Source organism: Mustela lutreola, chromosome 1 (assembly GCF_030435805.1).
Source record: "Mustela lutreola isolate mMusLut2 chromosome 1, mMusLut2.pri, whole genome shotgun sequence".
Taxonomy (NCBI): domain Eukaryota; kingdom Metazoa; phylum Chordata; class Mammalia; order Carnivora; family Mustelidae; genus Mustela; species Mustela lutreola.
In genome coordinates, this window is record NC_081290.1 from 235987835 (window position 1) to 236001598 (window position 13764).

Sequence of the window (13764 nt, forward strand, 5' to 3'; positions counted from 1 at the left end):
CTGTTAGCTTAGTGATTTTTCTGAATTAACTTTGTCAAGCTTGTGTTCTTTGCCACGTGTGGCCACTGACTCCCTGTGTTGTTAACATAGCAGTCAGCCAGTTGCTGGGCAGAGAGATCACCCATGTTTCTGAGCTATGGCTACAGATTGGAGGGCCCCACAACCTCCTCCTCAGGTTTGAATAGTCTGCTCAAGTGGCTCATGGAACTCAGAGAAACATGTTACTTACTAGATGACCATTTCATTAAAAGGGCAGAACTCAGGACCAGGCAGCTGGAAGCGATGTGCAGGGCAAGATGTATAGCAAAGGCTTGAAGCTCCCTTGCTCTTGGAGTGAAAGAGGTCTTTTCAACACCTTGAGACCGTTCCAGGCATCAGTCGTCCAATGTCAGCGGCACTGAAATACATTCCTTTCCTGTGTCACCACCACTTGTCTCTCTCCTTTGGATCTGGGACACTGAATAGTGTAATGCAGCAAATCAAATACCAGTTCTTCCCCTCCCCAGGGTTCACTGATGCTGCTCCTCTCACTGCAGTTCTGCTGTTGGCTTAGTGGCATTTCTGAACTGATTTTGTCAAATCTGTATCCCTTGTCATGTGTGGCCATAGAAGTGTCTGGTTTGTGAATGTGGTGGTCAGCTGTCAACTGGGTGAGATTTCCTTAAACATCTGGAAACTTCCCTCCTTCTGGAAACAAACAAAATGAAACAAAACAAAATAACTTCCAGTCTTTGCAGATGCCTTCACTTCTTAGTTGCCACATCTGACAATCACCAGAGAGCAGAGCCTAGGGCCTTCTCGGGTCGGCCCTGAGCAGGCACCCAGCCCATGAATGCAGTGTCCCAGGGGTTTGGGAATAGGTCAGAGCTTCCAGGCCCTTCTTCCCTCAAGCTCCTCATCACTCAGCCTTTCTTTCAGTGATTCTGCTTGGTTTCCATTTGCCCCAACTCTTACATTTCATGACACACATTAGGCGGTAGAGATTCACGTATGCCTTTATGGTTTAGACATCACATGTCCTCCATTAGCCACCTCACTACTGGAAGAGTTGGTGGAAATCAACAAGTCACAGAAGAATCCATGGGTCTGGACATAGTGTTTCCCTCCCCTGAGATGGGGACATCTGTGAGAGGAGTAGATGTCCAGCTGTTGGGGGTTGGGAGGGTGGTGTAGGCACCTGACGTGGACAGGACAGATTGGGTAGGTTAGGCTGAGATCTCCAAGGTATGTTTCTGACATCTGGGCTGAACTTGTCTTCAAAGCTGCAGACTGGTTGAGATTATCTTTAGGCTGAGGAGGAAAATGAGAGGAGCAGAGGAGACTGAGAAGCCTCATAACAGACACATTAAAAAAATTGCTCAACATCCCTCAACATGAGGGAAATACAAATCAAAACTATAATGAGATACCACCTTACAGCAGTTAGAATGGCTAAAATTAACAAGCCAGGAAACAACAAGTCTTGACGAGGTTGTGGAGAAAAGGGAAAATTTTACACTGTTTTTGGGAATGCAAGCTGGTGCAGTCACTCTGGAAAACAGTATGGAGGTTCCTCCAGAAGTTGAAAATAGAGCTACCCTATGACCCAGCAATTGAACTCCTGAGTATTTACCCTGATGATACAGATGTAGAGAAAAGAAAGGTCACCGGCACCCCAATATTCATAGCAGCAATGTCCACAAAAGCCAAATTGTGGAAAGAGCCTAGATGTCCTTCAGCAGGTGAGTGGATAAGAAGCTATGGTCCATATATACAAGGGAATATTCATCAGCCATCAGAAAGGATGAATACCCACCATTTGCATCAACATGGATGGAACTGGAGGGGATTATGCTGAATGAAATAAGTCAAGCAAAGAAAGATAAGAATCATATGGTTTCACTCATATGTGGAACATAAGGAATAGAGATGAAGACCCCAGGGGAAGGGAAGGAAAACTAAATGGGAAGAAATCAGAGAAGGAGACAAACCATGAGACATTCTGGACTCTGGGAATAAAACTGAGGGTTATAGAAGGCAGGGGACAGTGGAGGGATAGGGTAGCTGGGTGACAGGTATTAAGGAGGGCACAAGTTGTGATGAGCACTGAGTGTTACAGGCAGCTAATGAATTACTGAACACTATATTAAAATCTACTGATATGCTATCAGTACATCAGTACAGATAACGAATTTAAAATTTAAAAAATTAAATTAAAAATAAAAAAAAATAAAACGAAGGCAGAAACCATGAATAATTCAGAGGGCTCCATGCTCCTCTGGAGTCTGAGCTAGGAGCCACAGCCAAGGCCTCTGGCAGTCAGGGGACTGAACGTCTGAGAGGTGGCTCAGTGCACTACCCTATCCCTCTACCCGCCCCCCCTTCTGTAACCCTGAAGCCCCATGGCTGTGGCTACATGCAGGCATTGGGAAGGAAGACCTGACCAGAGGCCATCCTTTCTCCAAGGCCACTGCTGGACCACTTCCATCCCCACCAGGTGGTGTCTTTCTAGAACCAGGAAGAAAGCCTTTTCCTTGATTGTTCTTTTTAAAGATGGTTGCTCAGCATTGACACAGAAAAAACATCTGGCATAAAACTGGAACCATTCATGTCTGTGAATGACTCAGAAGTTATAAAAATATAATGACCACAAAGAGAGGACCCTGTGTCCCTAGACAGGCCTTCTGTGTGTGGGTGTAGCTGCGGGCTATGGACATGCCTGTGTGGGCAGGGATTGGTTCCATGGTCTCCCTCAAGGGGACAGAAGTAGGAACCTGCTCTCACAGCTTTGCTCAGGACAGCACCCCCTGATGGAGATGGGGACAGACCCTCATGAGACGTCCTGGTGATTCTGGAGCATGGCCTGAATCTCAGCTTCTTCATGAAGAGGGGGGAGGGCATCCCAGCCACCATGGGTCCCACAGGTCCTCCTGGAATAGCCATTCATGAGTCCCAGATGCCCTAGTGATTCTTGGGCACAGCCTGAATCTCAGCTTCTTCATGAAGGGCGGGGAGGGCAGCCCAGCCCTTGTGGGTCCCATAAGTCCCCTGGGGATAGCACCTTGGTGGGCTTGTGGTCCAGCAGGTACCTGTTCAAGTGGCTCTCGCCATTCCACACAACCTCAATCCCATTGGCCACGTCATGCCCCATCACGTGGTGACAGGCCAAGGTCAGTCAATGAACCTCCACCAATCCCCCCAGAAAGGACCTCATGTAGTAGACATCACCCTGATCCCTGGGGATGTGGGCCTGGGACTGTGGCCAGTGCTGGTAGCTGAAGTGCTCATAGGACACCCAGTAGAAACTGTGGTGTGGGGTGCCAAAAAGGGGGACAGGAGTTCCATGCCCACATGGTCACAGAACTTCAAGTTCATATCTGCACATATCAGGTCTTCCACCTCATGGAGGAAGCACTGCTCACAGAAGTGGCTGACTATCACCATGTGCTGCATGGACACATCCTGTCAGTGTGGGGTGCTGGGGGCCTCGAGGACCACCACCCTCCAGACCTCCCAGGGGGGCACACAGGCCTGTCAGCCTGCTGGTCGGTGATAACCTAGTAGGTAACCCTGTGTCACACCACAATGGGCTTCTCTGCCCTCTTCAGGAACAGCTCCAGGAAGACCACCAATCTACAGGGATAAGGGACAAGGTGGGAGGAGGGTCAGTGTCAGAGGCTGGCAGCAGAACCCCAGACCTAGGAGCCATGAACTTGTGCACCTTCTACAAGGGGACAGGCCTGGGGCTGCTTTAAGCAACAGCCACTCCCCCAGCCTGTCCTGAGCAAGACTGCTTGTAGGGCCTTCCTACTTTCTGGTTCCCAGAGATGGGGACCATCAGCACCCCATCATACAAAGGGGAGCCTGAGGCTTCAGAGTCGGGAAACCAACCCCACAGTCAGCATGCTGGAGCCAGGAACACTCCCTCTGTGCCAAGGTCCCAGGAAAAACCTGAAGGTGCCCTCCCCTGGCTGACCCCCTGCAGATCCTGTCCCCACCTGCCAGGAGTGGAGCACCTTTGGGCACAGCCCTCCTTTCTATGGCCTACAGACTGGCTAGAATCAGCAGGGCTGGCTTCTTGCCCCACTTTGCTTTGAGAGGGTTGTCGCTGGCCCCCACAGCTGTCTCCACCCCCGTAGGGTCCTCCCTTGAAGGCTACTGGGCTTCTTGCTGACAAGGTCCATCAGTCAACCACTGCTATTCCTAAGAGCCATCACCCTTGAACACCCCCAGATCAGGAATCAGGTCCAGCTCATGGGCATGGACGGGGAAAGAGGACCACTGGAAGAAGGGGAGGCTTACTTAGGCCCCAGCCATGAATCCAAGAGTGTAAGCTTCCAGGTCTAAGTCCACATTTCCTGGGCCCCAAGAAGTTGGAAGTCTTGTCTCTCTAAGGGACTACCTGCAGGGATAACAACTTCCCCATTGTCAGCAAGGGTGGTGAGCCCCTCTGACACTGATTTTTTTTTTTTAAGGTTTTACTTATTTGACAGAGAGAGAGATAGCCAGAGAGGAAACACAAGCAGGGAGAGTGGGAGAGGAAGAAGCATGCTCCCCGCTGAGCAGGGAGCCCAACATGGTGGGGTTTGATCTCAGGACCCCAGGATCACAACCTGAGCTGAAGGCAGATGCTTAATGACTGAGCCACCCAGGTGCCATGAGACTGATTTTTTTCACTCAGGCACTAAGGTTACTTCCCTGTGCTTGCCCAACACCTGGTCACTTAGTAAATCACTCACAAAGGGAAAGCAGGCACTACATTTAAATGGGGGACAAGGCCACACGTAGCTGGCAGACATGAGTCAGGTCAAGGGGGGCAGGTCCAGGTCCAGTCAACAGGGGAACAAGCCAGACATGGAGGCAAAGGGAGAGAAGAGTACTCCTGGCAGAGGGCAGAGGGAAGGCAAAGGCCTGGGGTCTGGCCCAAGGCAGATGTGAGACAACCACACCCTGGGAGGCCCATGGGGATTGGGGGGATACGGTGGGAGAGGGAAGGCTGGAGAGGACAGGCAGCCAGGGAGTGGATCACAGAGAGGCTCAAAGGTTATGTTCTGAAAAGATCACTCTGCTGGTTACTGGAGAAGAAAGGGTTCTGTACAGTGGAAGATGGGGAGACCCTAACCCTAAGCCCTAACCCTAACTTCACCCTAACCCTAATCAAACATCGTGCTCAATTTTAAGGATTGATAGCTCTACTCTGAAATTACAAACAAGTCCATCATGCTGGCTTTCACTCCTTGCTCAGTATTGTATTGAAAGTTCTACCCAGAACAATAAGGCAAGTAATAAGGAATCCACATGAGAAAGGAAACAGTAGAACCAGGTGTATTCAGAGGCCAGAGATGGCATCATCTTATACAGAGTGCTTCCTAAAGAATCAACAACAACAACAAAAAAGATTACAGCCAGTTCCCTAATTCTGCAAAGCTACAGGACAAAATGTCAATACAAAAAAATCTCTCTTATTTATATACACTAGCAATTAATCATCCGAAAAGGAATTCAAGAAAACAATTCTTTTTTAGGGAACATCAACATTGAGGAAATACTTAGGAATAGATGTAGTGGAGTTTATATCTTGTACACTAAAAATTACAAAACATTGTTGAAAGGAAGTAAAGGAAACTTAAATAAATCTGAGGATACCCCATGGTGATGAAAAGACATATTTTTGATAAGATGGCAACAGTACACAAAGCAATGTGGAAATTCAATGTGTTCTCAAGAAATTTCACAAAAGTCTTTGGGAATAAATGTACAAGCTAATCATAACTGTCATATGTAATTTTAAGGGACCACAAGATAGCTAAAACCATCTTGAAAAAGAAAATTGAAGGTGGAAGTTCATACTTCCAAAATTCAATCTTAGTACAAAGCAACAGTGAACAAAACATTGTGACACTGTTGTACCCTGAAACAAATAATACATTTAAATTTAAAAATATTTTAAATAGGGGCGCCTGGTGGCTCAGTGGGTTAAAGCCTCTGCCTTCAGCTCAGGTCATGATCCCAGAGTCCTGGGATGGAGCCCCTAATAGGGCTCTCTGCTCAGCAGGGAGCCTGCTTCCTCCTCTCTCTCTCTCTCTGCCTGCTTCTCTGCCTACATGTGATCTCTGTCTGTCAAATAAATAAATAAAATCTTTAAAAAAATATTTCAAATAAATAAAATAATTTTTTTATTAATTTTTTATTTTTTATAAACATATATTTTTATCCCCAGGGGTACAGGTCTGTGAATCACCAGGTTTACACACTTCACAGCACTCACCAAACTCAACACCCAATTTCTTTAATTTTTAATTTTTTTAGAAGTATGTGTACATATATGTTAATTTAAAAAAAAAGTGCATACAGATCAGTGGGATTTAACCAAGACCCCAGAAATAAATCTATCTATGTCCACTATCTATGGACATGCTCAGCGGGGAGCATGCTTCTTCCTCTCCCACTCTCTCTGCTTATGTTTCTTCTCTGGCTGTCTCTCTCTCTGTCAAATCTATCTATGGTCCACTGAATTTTAACAAGTGTGGACATTACCCTGGAGGGACAGAATGGTCTTTTCAACAAAGGGTGCTAGACAATCAGCTATCTATGTACAGAGGAATGGAATTGGACCCTTACCTCACACCACATATAAACATTAACTCAAAATAAGTTAAAAGCTTAAATGTAAGAGGTAAAATTATAAACTCTAGAAGAAATGAATGGGGATAAGTCTTCATAACCTTGGATTTAGCAGTGCTTTTAGAGCTGATAGCAAAGCATGAGAAGAAAAGAAAAACATGGACAAAATAATATCCTCAAAATTAAAAATCTGTCCTGGGCGTCTGGGTGACTCAGTTGGTTAACCATCTGACTCTCAATTTGGGCTCAGATCATGATCTCAGGGTGATGAGACTGAGCACCAGGTCAGGCTCGACACTGAGTGTGGGATCTGCTTAAGATTCTCTTTCCTTCTCCCTCTGCCCCTGTCCACTCATACACTCTATATCACTCACTCTTAAAAAAGAAATGTAAATTATTTTTCTAATAAGAGTTTGTTGCCCAGAATATGTAAAGAGCTTTTACAACTCAACAAAAAGACAACCCCATTTTTAAAATGGATGAAAGACTTGGATAAACCCTTCTCCAGAGAAACAATACAAATGGTGAATAGCACATGAGCAGATGTTAAACATCATTATTCTTTTTTTATTTAAGATTTTATTTATTTATTTGACAGATAGAGATCACAGAAAGGCAGAGAGAGAGAGAAAAGGAAGCAGGCTCCCTGCTGAGCAGAGAGCCCAATGCAGGGCTCGATGCCAGGACCCTGGGATCATGACCTGAGCCGAAGGCAGAGGCTTTAACCCACTGAGCCACCCAGGTGCCCCAAACATCATTATTATTTATGGAAATGAAGATTTAAACCAGTTAGATGTCCTTTTACATAAGTAGAATCACTATGATCAAGAAAACTAAAAATAACAAAAGGATGTTGAGAAACCAACCCTTAAACCTTATTTGTGAAAATGGTGCTTTCTACATGTAAAACATTTGTCATTTACTTAAATAGATCAAAGCAGAATTATCATATGATTCAACAATTATACTCCTAGATATATACCCCCCAAATTGAAAACACTGGTTCAAACAAACAAGCAAAAGTGTACAGGAATATTCATAGCAGTAGTGTTCATAATAGGCAAAACCAGAAACTATGCAAACGTCCATCCATGGGGAAAAGGATAAACAAAGTGAGGTAGATCCATACATGGCTATCTTGTTCTGCTCTATGAAGGAACGAAGTAAAATGGTTCATTTGTAGGGAAAAAAATATGGAAATATGGTGGTTCCTTAAAAATGTTAAACACAGAATTCCACTGCTGCCTATATGCCCCCCAAAATTGAAAGTAAAAGTATCCATATTCAGAGCAGCACTTCTCTCAACAGCCAAAATGTGGAAGCACCCGAGTGTCCACTGACAGATGAATGGATAAATAAAATGTTATTAATACACCATGTAACATGATTCAGCCTTAAAAAGGAAATGAGTTCTGACACACATTATAACACAGATTGAAGCTGGAAGTCATTATGCTGGGTGAAATCAGCCAGTCACAGAAGGACAGATACTGTATGATTTGACTTGGATGAGGTGCCTGGGACACAAAACTGTATGTGGCTGGAGGGCACTGGAGAAAGGACAATGGGGAGTTGGTGTTTCTTACATACAGGCTGTGGGAACTCAGTTAAGGTCAGAGAACTGTGTACCTGAAATGTTTTAAGGGGTCAATGTTCTTATGTTTAGTCACTGTGAAAGAATGAAGGACCTATGCATAACACAACGTGGATGACACTGAAAGTAGCCCGTGACATAAGCCATATGGAAATACCACTCACATTGGAGCTGTCTGTGCTCCTTAAGTCCACCATGGTTACCCAAATAAGGTAACTGGAATAAATAAAGTCCTAGAGGAAGTTCCAGAAGAATAAAACTGGATCCAAATGGAGAATGCATTTCAGATTGTCAGGGAGGTGGTGACAGCTGAAGTGGGTGTGTGGTCTGGGTTCAAATGTGGAAACCATCATGATTTCCTCACTTGGGGTTACATGGTGGTTCTGAGAGACAGTGTCTCTGTTTGGGGTAAAATGCACCAAAGTAGCCCATATGAACTGGCAAATGTGGTAAAGAAATGACAGCTGGGGAGTCTGAATGTGGAGATAAAGCACATTTGTGCTACTGTCACAAGTTACTATAGATTTAAAATCACCACAGAGTAAATGATTCTTCCAGACATTCACATTAGCACCTCTTCACAGAAACAGAGAGGACATCAGACTTCAGGATGGAGGCCAAGCCTTCCCAGATCCAGTTCACCTACCGTGGAGAGGTCACTCACCCTTGGAGAAGGCCGCATGTTAGCAAGAGACTCCTGAGAGGATTAAATTGGGCACCCGGTGTCTTGGGTGCAGTAGAGCAGTGGGGTTTGGAATTCCAATTCTCCACAGTGCCCCACCACAACCTCGTTAGAACTGTGAAAAAGCATGAAGGGAAGCCTCAGTAAAGTGGTCTCAGGATGCCAGAAGGGGAGGCTGGAAGGGGGCGTCTGGTGCTCAGTGTCCATTACAGACCCCACATTAGAATCCCCCACAGGAGAGATTCATCCATTCCAGGCCCCACAGGGGAAGCTAGAGGGTTCATCTCCTACAAGAAACCCACCATCCCTGCAGCTCAGCCAGTGAGAATCCTCCATCACTCCAAACCCCTGCCTTTCTTTAGTGGACTTTCCTTCCAAGTAACACTCCCACCTTCTTCCTCCTTCTCTGTGAAATAGTGTTCCTCTCTTTTGTTTCTTGCACTTGCCAGGATGTGAACGTAGCTTGCTTATCCCAGATTGCCATTCTCTGCTATTCCCAAATAAACACATTTTGTTGCTCAAATAACTGGCAGTTTGAGTTTAAAGCAAACAGAATTAATAAATTCAAGAAACTTTCAAGGAACAAAATCAATACACAAATCAATTGAATTTCTATGTGCTCCGAAGGAACCATCAGAAAGATACTACGGAGAACAATCTCATTTACTACTGCATCCAAAAGAACAAGATACCTGGGAGTGCCCTGAACCAAGTAGGTGACACACCTGTCCTCTGACAACTGTGAGACACTGAAGACAGACATGAAGGGAGACACACGGAGATGGGAAGATACTCTGTGCTCAGGGAAGAACCGACACTTGTATAATACCTACTCTCCCCAAAGCCATCCTCAGAGTCCGTGCTGTTGCTCCCAAACTTCCATACTCCAGACCAATCCTGAAGCGGGTGTGGACATGGGAAGGACCCTGCAAGGCCAAGGTAGGGGGAGCACGAGCACCGCGGCAGCATCTGCTCTCTGACTGCAGACCATCTGAGGGGCCCCAGGAACTGAATCCACCTGTGCACAAACACAGACATGTAACCAGGGTTGTGCATCCCAGACCAGAAAGGAGAGAACCCACAGCCTCATGCACGGTACTGCAGGATGCCACATCACCACGCAATACCACATAAAACCATGGAAGCCCCAGTGTCTACACAGCTTGCCCTTCCTCCGTGGGGTCCTGAGACCATGCACCCCCTCCCCATTCCCTCCTCAGGCGGCTTCTCCTCACCTTCTCCTCCAGTGGCTGGTCCTGAGGGCACTGGACTACTGTCAGTGTGAACACGGCCCCACGTCCTCCACAGTGCATCCTGTCCGTGTGGATGTGTACCCACATTCTCCCCTAGCTTGTTTTGTTGGTGTGGGAGTGGGCCCACGTCTCCACAGTAGGTTCTGAGGAAGCCAGGCTCCTGTCCCAGCTGTGACTGTGCAGGCCAGGCTCAGAGCTGGATCCAGGGTCCTGCACCCTCCGCAGGTGGTGGAGGCAGTACAGGACTAGGGAAGCTCACCCTTCAATGAAAACACCTGCTCCCTCCCTGGGTCCAGCTGAAGTCTTTTCATTCTGGAAATTCAAGCTGCATGGAGCCCAATATTCCCCAACTTCTCCAAAAATAGCTAAGGAAAAATTAATTGGAAACAATATGGATTGACAACAGTCCCTGACCCAAACTGTGGCAACCAAACATGACCCTAACTCTGACACAGACCCACACTCTGACCTCCACTTGCACTCAAGCCTGGCTCTGACCCCAATCCAAGACCCTAACCCTAGCCCCCAACCCAAACAGTGTTCACAAGAATCAAAAGGTAGAAACTGCAAATACCCATCAATGGTGAATGCATAAACAAAGTATGGTGAAGGATTTGAATTTGGGTTCAGGTTCAGGTTTCAGAGTTCTACATCATTAAGGGTCAGGGTGAGGATTAGAGTGAGGGGCAAGGGAACAGTTAGAGTTTAGGGCTTTAGGTTTATGATTTAGGGTTTAAGACTTAAGGCTTATGGGATAAAGTTCAAGGTCAAATTTGGGGTTAGGGTTCATGCTGGGATTTGGGTTCAGGGTTCATGGCTCAGAGTACTGGTTTAGGGTATGGGTTCATGGTTCAGGACTTGGATCAGGGCTAGGGTTCACAGTCCAGGCTTTGGGTACAATTTCAGGTTTGGGATTCAGGGTTCCAGGTTGGGCTATTAGGTCAGGTTAGGTTTTAGCGTTAAAGTTAGGGATTAAGGTTAGGTTTAGGGATAACACATTTTCTTCAGTTGTCATCATGGACACAAAATTTCTATTGGAAGTTTCTTATCCTAAATCTGAAATGTATTTTATCTGGATGTCAGGAGCTGGTTTAGAATTTAAGATCTCAGTAACTCCCTACCAATAGCATTATGATCCTAGGGTCTCACAGTCACCCCAGAATTCACTTTTGTCTTGGCTGAAACATACCCTTGGCAGAGAAGAGAGAGCTGCTGCTGAAGTTGGGATTACTTCACAATGGTAGAGGTATGAAACCAAATATTGTGGAACTGTTCATGGAAAATAAAACAAGAGACAAATAACTGGTTGACTTCTTATTCTTCCACAATAACAAAGACCAAGTTTCCAATAGAATTTGATAATGTTCCCTAGGAAGGTCTATGGTACTCATTACCAGAACTGAAAGAGGGCCCCTTTCCTGATTTAAACTAAGAATTGAAGCAGAATACTTCCTATTAAAAATAAAAATTTATTATTTGACTGTTCCAGTGTATAATTTGTGGAAGCACTGACAACATTTTCCTTTTTCAAATCCTCATCAACACACAAGTAAAACGCAGACAGTGTCGTAATGCACTGCTAATTGGAATACCAAGCACAGGGAAAGAAAGGACCGTCCCTTCTGTGAAAGGTATTGGGAAAACTAGATACTAAATGCAGAAGAATGTGACTAGGTCACTAGCTTATACCACTCATAAAAAGTGGCGGTGGGGGGTGGGAGGTTGGGGTACCAGGTGGTGGGTATTAGAGAGGGCACGGATTGCATGGAGCACTGGGTGTGTTGAAAAAATAATGAATACTGTTATGCTGAAAATAAATAAAAAATAAATTCAAAAAAATTATGAATGGATGAATGACTTGGATATAAGGAATGAATCCATAAACCTCCAGAAAGAAAACACAGGTAGTAAGTTTCTGGATATTATGTTGGGGAAGAGGTTTTTACACCAGACACCAAAGGCAAAGGCAACAAAAACAAAAAAATAAACAAGTGGAAGGACAGCAAACTGAAATTTCTGCATGACAAAAGAAACCATCAGACCCTTAAAAGGCAATCTCCCCAATGAGAAAAAATATCTCCACATCCTATGTGTGAGAAGAGGTTAATATCCAAAATACACAAAACACTCCTGAAATCCAAACAAAAACTGAATACAAACTGTGGAGAATATGTGAAGAGACACTTTCCAAAGATGACATACAGGTGGCCAACAGACACAAAAAAAAGCTGTTCAACATCATTAATTGTCATCAGGGAAGCATAGGTCAAAGCTGCAATCAACCATCACCTCACAACTGTGAGAATGGCTATCTTCCCAGAGACAGACAACAGGTGTGGTCAAGGGTGGGTACACAAGGGGACCCTATGCACTGTTGGTGGGAATGGAAGTTAGTGTAACCACTGTGACAAATGCTGTGGAGGTTCTGGAAAAAATTAATACAAGTACCACATGACCTGGTAATTGATCTACTGAGTATTACTTTGGAGAACACAAAAACGCTCTCTTCAAAAGAGAGATTCACTCCCATATTCATGGCAGCATTATTCACAATAACCAGACATGGAAACATTGACCTTGGGAGCATTATGCCAAGTAATTCAGACACAGAAAGACAAACACCAGAGGTTCTCATGGACATTCCACATGCAAAAAAATACTGAGTGCATAGATAATGAGAACAGGTTGGTGGTGGCCAGATTCAGGGATGGTGGCAGAAAATGGGTGAAGGTAGTCAAAGGTGCCATGTTTGAGTGATAAAATCCGCAAGTCATTGAATGTTCTGTGCAGCATGGAAATGAAAGATAACCCTGCAGGATGGGGTACAGGCTCCCCCACTACTTGGAAATACAGTGTTCCTAAGAAACCTTTTACAGCAGAAATGATGTAAATGGAAAAAGCAATTATCACTCACTTCTACAGAAAAATGAGTGAGCATGCTCAGACACCAAAAGTTCCTTCTCTTTGGCTCTTCTTGGGCCTCAGGACAAAACATCCTAATGGATGCCCAAAATAAATGGAGATAAAGCACAGCAGATGTTCACAGATGCAATTCAAAGTGCCTGTGGCTGGACCTGGAGAGCAGTGTTCAGGAAGGAGCTGGTTGGGTTGCACACTGCCTCTGTAGTGGTTCCCCAAAAAAGAGATGCTAAACACAATGCCAGATTCAGGGAGCTGCATGGCCTGGTCCATGGTCCTGAGCAGTCGTGGCCTGAATGATGCAAGAAAGCGCTCTAAATGCCAGGCAATCCTGTGGCCTGAATTGCTCCATAATGTGGGCAAACCATGTCCTCTACTCAGTCCCCTGGGGAGCCCACAACAGCACTGGCAGATCAGGATTCTGCCTGCCACCTTAGAGGAAGCCAAGCCTTCTCGACCTGTGTAAAACCCTCAGAGTGGGAGAAACCTGATGCCCCCCGAGGCCACCCACACCTTCAGCTTCCCTCTCCCCAAACCACAAACCCAGAGCCTGATGCTTAGGCTGACCCCCAACCTCAACTCTGTCCCTGGGGAGCCTGGCTCAGGAGGCCCTCAGGGGAGCCCCATGGGCCCTGCCCTTGATCCTGGTTGGTTCCAACACAAACCTAGTGAGAAAGCACTCCAACACTGGCATGAGCACGGCCCGAATTGCC

At 45.6% G+C, this 13764-nt stretch overlaps 1 pseudogene; it reads right to left on the reverse strand.

The window, feature by feature from the left end:
• Positions 1-2940: 2940 nt before the first annotated feature.
• Positions 2941-9935, reverse strand: LOC131836815 (histo-blood group ABO system transferase 2-like; annotated as a pseudogene).
• Positions 9936-13764: the final 3829 nt, after the last annotated feature.